This window comes from Berghia stephanieae, chromosome 15 (genome assembly GCF_034508935.2).
Source record: "Berghia stephanieae isolate SIO BIC M18660-M18661 chromosome 15, UCSD_Bste_1.3, whole genome shotgun sequence".
NCBI lineage: Eukaryota > Metazoa > Mollusca > Gastropoda > Nudibranchia > Aeolidiidae > Berghia > Berghia stephanieae.
In genome coordinates this window covers 5,831,010-5,837,169 of record NC_088374.1, presented here as the reverse complement: position 1 = coordinate 5,837,169, position 6,160 = coordinate 5,831,010, and the positions used below count along the sequence as shown (strand labels likewise).

Here is a 6,160-nt window from a genome sequence, read left to right as displayed (position 1 = left end):
CATTCGCCTGGACACTAATGATAAAATCGGCCAACAATGTCATCCAGGTTATCACACCTGAATAAATGTTATCATACGGACCAATGTTGACCCCACCAACATATTTTCTTTAAAGAATATATAGATATTTTTATTTGATAGTATCAAGAGGTTTAAAATTTGGTCATCTTCTTTTGTTGTGGATATGCTAGAATTGTGTAAAATCAATAATGGTACTCGCAATGACAGTCAAAAATGACTCAAGAGTACAAATGACCATTTGAATCAACGGAAACGGTATTCAACCCTTAATTTTAGGAAAGTTTTCAACTTACTTTTATGTAAATTTGTGAAAAATTGCTTTAGTATTTATAGTCATGTCAGTAAGTATATGGTCGATGATAAAAATCTTATATTAACCTTAGGGTAAAACCATTGTCCCTAACCCTATTTCTTATAATATATAAAATATTTGTTAGTGTTGTTGAATAAATTTGTGAGTGACTACTTCGCGGCGGTTGTGTGAGTTGAACCCGTGACCTGAAGAAGTCAGGAAGAGAAGGCTCTAATAAAAGACTAAGGTTAGAGACGATCTTTTTTGGTTTCGTGTATAGCTCATAAGCTAGAGTACGCTCTCCCCGGCCAAGCGGAGTTGTCGTACCAGTAAGGTCGCGGGTTCTGGCAGTTTCCTACTAACTTCATTTCGTTTTGTTAGTAACTTTTTTTTTGTATGATGTTATACAATAGGAATTATAATTAATGTATGCGAGCGAGTCATTAATTCATAGCGATTGTGTGTGAGAAAGTGTGAGGGACAGAGGGTGAGAAAGGCTTAGAGAATTAAAAACATGTTATTCTTAGTATGAATAAAAACCACATGTTTACCGATTGTTTTATTTCCACTGCATTTAGTATTAGCGTTGTGTCCTCCCGGACCACCAGGTACTCCAGTTCTTGCCAAGAGCTAGTCTCCGATCCATCCAGGAAACCCTCTGTCGTAAATAGCTATACCAGGATCAGCCCCAAAAGATTCGAACCCCAGATCTGGTGATAGACTTGTGGTTGTAAGAACGACATAACACGCGATGGGCTACTAATAATTGTAATTTATCGTATCGACGAGGTTATACAAATTGAAGGGAAATAACTTAATGATTATTACTATTTAAAAATACATCGATTATGCCCCTTCTTTTCTTTAAAAGAATGATAATATATTATGTCAAGACTACATGAAAATATATTCAGCTATTTTCCATTTGTAGATTTTCTAATATTTCTTAACAGAGACAAAAAAAATCAAATTCGTTCCAGGTTTCGTTTAATTCGGCTGGTTTCAGTTTTTTTTTTCCACTCTCACTGCAGTTTAAAACAAAGAAGAAAAAATAAAATAAACCCTTTCTCTGATTGGCTGAATGTGATGAACAACTTTTTTACATTATAATTAAGAAGATCAAGGATATGTTCTATTTGTGTCATCTGACAGTCTTTGTTAATTTATTTTAGCTATTGAAACTAATGCTTTGTGAAAATGTATGTTTGATCCGTTTACATGACTTGTATACGATAAAACAAACTTTGGTCGTCACATTCCTTATAACGCTAAAAATAAATGCAAAACTCTGAATTGATAATTTGATGTAAATGATTTGAGTACCTTGAGTGCCTTTCAAATTCGAAAAATACTGGATGAAACACGAAACAACCTTTGTGATGAATTGACTTTTCCTCAAACCGTCATAGTTAAACCTAAAGTTTATAATTCATAGAACAAAGAATATAGGATTTCATGTCGAGAGATTTGAGATAAACACTAAAGTGTGCATAAGTAATTAAAGGATAAATCGAATCCTATAGATATTGTATCAAAATTAAATTAGAATATGTCCACAGATTTGGAAAGTGTTTTAAGTCCCTGTTTTCTACATCAGTCTTAAGACACTTTAATCAGTGGTATTATTGTAAGCAGGTTGTCTTTAAAGTTCATTCTTGTTGTATAGAAAATATATGACATATTATTTCAAAAAAGTTTTTTTTGTAGTTATGAACATGGTGCTTGGAATGAAATTGAGTGTCAAATATATGAGAATTGAGTATTATTGTTTTATTGTTGTTATTGAATGAAACTATAAAGCTATTGTACAAATGATCATTTCTTGATTAATTGTAGAGAAGGAACGGGATTTGTTAAAGAAGTAAAACGTAAACTTTCAATTTTTTATGGTAAATTAATATTTGAATGTATAAGATAGAGTCTTGCAATATTTTACACTTAATTTAGAATCGACTTTTTTAATGGGTTGCTGTGATTTGACAGTTTTATCTCGGTGTGTCGATCTCCTCTTATTCTATTGTAGTCTAGAGACACGTATGTCTGTTGTCTCTCAACGTTTGGTTAAAAGATAATTCTTGTAAAAGCCTACTACGTCATCATCGAATATTATTCACTTTTATAGACTAGCTGTTCATTATAGGGATCCATATATAATTACCGTATGTTATAACAGTTATTATAAGACATTTATAAATTGTGACATTTACGTTTATGTTCAGACATCAAAAGCTCCCAAATTTGATATTAATCAATCAATTTGTCAACAAATGTTAATATATTTAATAATTTATAACTGGGATTATATACATAACGTTGTCAACTAACAATGAATTTTGTGTATATGAATTTGAGAAAAAAAGTATTTATGCAGCTTAGTTCACAGCGAATGGGAATGTTTTTTTAAGCCTATGAGATCTTAATAAGCGATACAACTTGACACGGTTTGACCTCCCATAGTGGGCAGAAAGTTACTTTCTGTGTCTTCTATTCCTCTGTATATGTTTTCCAATTGCTTTCTATATTTGTCTTGGAATGATATTAATGTTTGTCCTGACCCTGAACGGAGTCTTTGGCTTGCAAGAAAGCAGTCGAATGTGCTGGTGATTTTTAGAGATATTTTTCCTAGTGAATCACCTCTCTGCATTGGGTTAGATCTTCCCGTGTCTATGACTTTACATTCACATTTATCAAGCTGCCAACGTTCTACATATTTTGAAATACGAAATACATATCCATGCCAAAACGTGTTAAACGAATGTATTTAATAATATAATTATATTTGTTTTTACGTGATTAAATGTCTTTTTATTTAGTTGAAAAATCAATCCTGCATGTATCGTTCATGATTTCAAAATCATAGAAATTTACGTATTTAAAAGTGTTTAAACCATGGGTATATTATACTCCTGACTGAAGTGTTCTTATATATTCAATGCGATCAAATGTGGATGAAATCAGTATAAATTTTATCATGATTTATTTTACATCATTTATTATTAGACTATTTTTGTTTGCCCTTGTGAAACAGTAAACATTGTTTATCACATGGGCATTATATAATGAATTATTCATCTATTTCTTATCGACATTTTCTTTCAAATTTCTTGTTACAATAACGTAAGTTACTAATAATGTCGTGAACAGAATATAATTTAACACCACCAATACCATTACAACCATCGCGATCACCACATCACCATCACCATCACAACCACGACAAACAACTATCAGTAAAATCAGCACGAATCACCAATAATATGAATATTATCATTATTTTGAGAGAAATATCCCTTCTACACCCAATGGCTATAGACATTATAAACCAATTTTTGCAGTTTCCATTGCAATGCCATTTTATTCTTTTCCTACAGGAATACCTGATTCTATTAAACATTCACTTCCTAAAAATGAATAAGATCTGGTGCTGTTTATTTCATATCAAGAACATCGTCTACAGCATTCAAATGGCATTATGAAATATGAATAAGTTGCCTTTGAGAGTTAAGTAAATTTATGTATCTGGGTAGTTTAGTTTCGCCCCCTTAAAGAACGACCTATATCTAAGGTTCCATATTACCAAGTGCCTCCGATACCAGGAGTCTTATTCATGTGCCTTAGAGCCAGTTTTGTTTTGATTGCGTATATTGGGTGGTCACACAAAAAAAAACCTCAATCTCTCCGCACTTTGTCGGTTGTATCTCTATCTTTTCCTTCCTTGGATTTCATTTAATGCCAAAGCACAAAACAAGTCATTTTAAGCAAACCAATGTTTCTGGCACGCCTGTTTTGACGTCATCAGAATTCTACAATAGTTAAGTTTAAATATATTAAAAAAAATAAAATAAATTTAAGCTTTTATATCGTTCAATATCCACTGAACGGGATCAAAACGCTTTACAATGAGTCCCTGGCCAACAGCAACACCTAACATGTAGGACGGGACATAACTCCTGTTAAGCAAAAATATTACAATATTTTTTGGACAGAGACAACGCACTTAATGGCCAGGTATTATTCTACACCTTAGTATGGTGAGAGAATGTAAGTTACGAACCTTCGCCGAGGACGCAAGTATGCGGCGAGACGCTGGAAAACCCAAGACCTTCTTATTCAAAAGCGAGTGTCTTAGCACAAGACCACCAAGCCACAGAACAGAGACAGCTGGGTTTATTTTTTTCATTGTACCTATGTGGAATATGTGATCCATCATCTCAAAACGGTATTATATCGGAACGAACCAGATGCTTAAAATCCGAATTAAATGCTAAACTGGTCAAAAATATAAACTGTTGGGATTAGCACTCAAGATTATGGTTGCCATTCTCCTCAATAAAATGTATAAACACAACACAATTCTGATGTTTCTGGCTATAAATTCGATTTTCAACATCTTAACCGTCCCGACTTAATACCGTTTTGAGGCGAAGGGTCACATATGATATCAAAAAGTTGTTTGTTTAATCAAATATAAGATGGAGTCTGAAGCTGAGTGGAGTCTTGTGACCTACCATGGTAAGCATGAGATCGCTTGCTGTGACTCTCATACCTCCAACTGCGTGGTATCCACATAGTTGAGGCCTAGGAAAAGGCTCTTTACTCACATTCTCCCACCGTACTCAGGTGTAACATGAGTACCTGGCCGCTAACAGCGTTGTCTTTGTCCGAAAAATTGTAATATCGCCTAACAGGCGTCATGTCCCGTCCTACATTTTAAATGTTGCTGTTGACCCCTTGTAAAGCGCTTTGAGCACATTTAGTGGATATTGCGCTATATAAAGCTCAATGTTTTTTATAACATCTCAGCCCAAACTACAATATCGTATGACAGAATGTATCCTACACGGCAACAAATATGTAGGGAGACCACCAACATCAATAGTAACTACCATGAACCAGGATTTCCTCTACATAACTGATGTCACGCCACTCGGCAACGGCGACCATCTTGGTTCTAAACAAAGAAAATCATTACATTTTATTCTTCATGTTGGCTAGAACTTTCCATATGCCTTGTGATCAGAATGTGTAAAAGTCAAAACATGATCAAATTTATGGGTTTTTTTCCTCTGGATATGCATGCTCGTCGGAGAAATATTTCATACGGCGTCCGCCATTGTTCCGATAGTTTAGAGCCAGTGTTACTAAGTTACCATGCGTCATTAGGAAGGAAGTGACGTTACGACTGTTGAAGAGTATTGTACACAGGGATACCACATTTGTTCTTTTAATGCCATTATGTAGAAATAGGCATTGCAGAAACAAAAAAAAAAGTCCTATCTAGACACGAACCATGGAAATGGGAAACAACAGTTAAGATTTTCATTCATTTCTCCTAGAAAATGCAATGCCTTGTTAATTTTGGCATTTACTTAGACCACTCCGAATTATCCAATAATTCGTTTGGCATCTTTTTCCTAAATTAATGTGGCACTGGAAAATAGTCTACATGTGTAGACATAATATATAGTCTACATGTGTAGACATAATATATAGTCTACATGTGTAGACATAATATATAGTCTACATGTGTAGACATAATATATAGTCTACATGTGTAGACATAATAAATAGTCTACATGTGTAGACATAATATATAGTCTACATGTGTAGACATAATAAATAGTCTACATGTGTAGACATAATAAATAGTCTACATGTGTAGACATAAAATAACATGCAGACTTTTTGGTGTTGTTGCTGTGTACAGTGTTCTTGTTTTGGGAATGTGAATCAGCGATGTAAACAAATGAACGTTCCCACAAATTGCATTCCGGAGGTCATCTAAAGCATTATCAGGCCATCCCGTAGGCCCTCAGACCTGTACAAAGCTTTCCATGGGAAGTCCGA

The 6,160-nt window shown here is 34.0% G+C and overlaps 1 protein-coding gene across 2 annotated transcripts in view; it reads left to right on the top strand.

The window, feature by feature from the left end:
- The window catches only part of LOC144960512 (uncharacterized), a 74,894-nt gene extending 71,169 nt beyond the window's left edge, over positions 1–3,725 (top strand). For both annotated transcript variants that reach the window (XM_078893690.1, XM_078893691.1), the window contains one exon: positions 1–3,725. This exon is cut by the window's left edge and continues 1,841 nt beyond it. The gene's annotated coding sequence lies outside the window, so the exon portion shown is untranslated.
- The last annotated feature ends 2,435 nt before the right edge of the window (positions 3,726–6,160 follow it).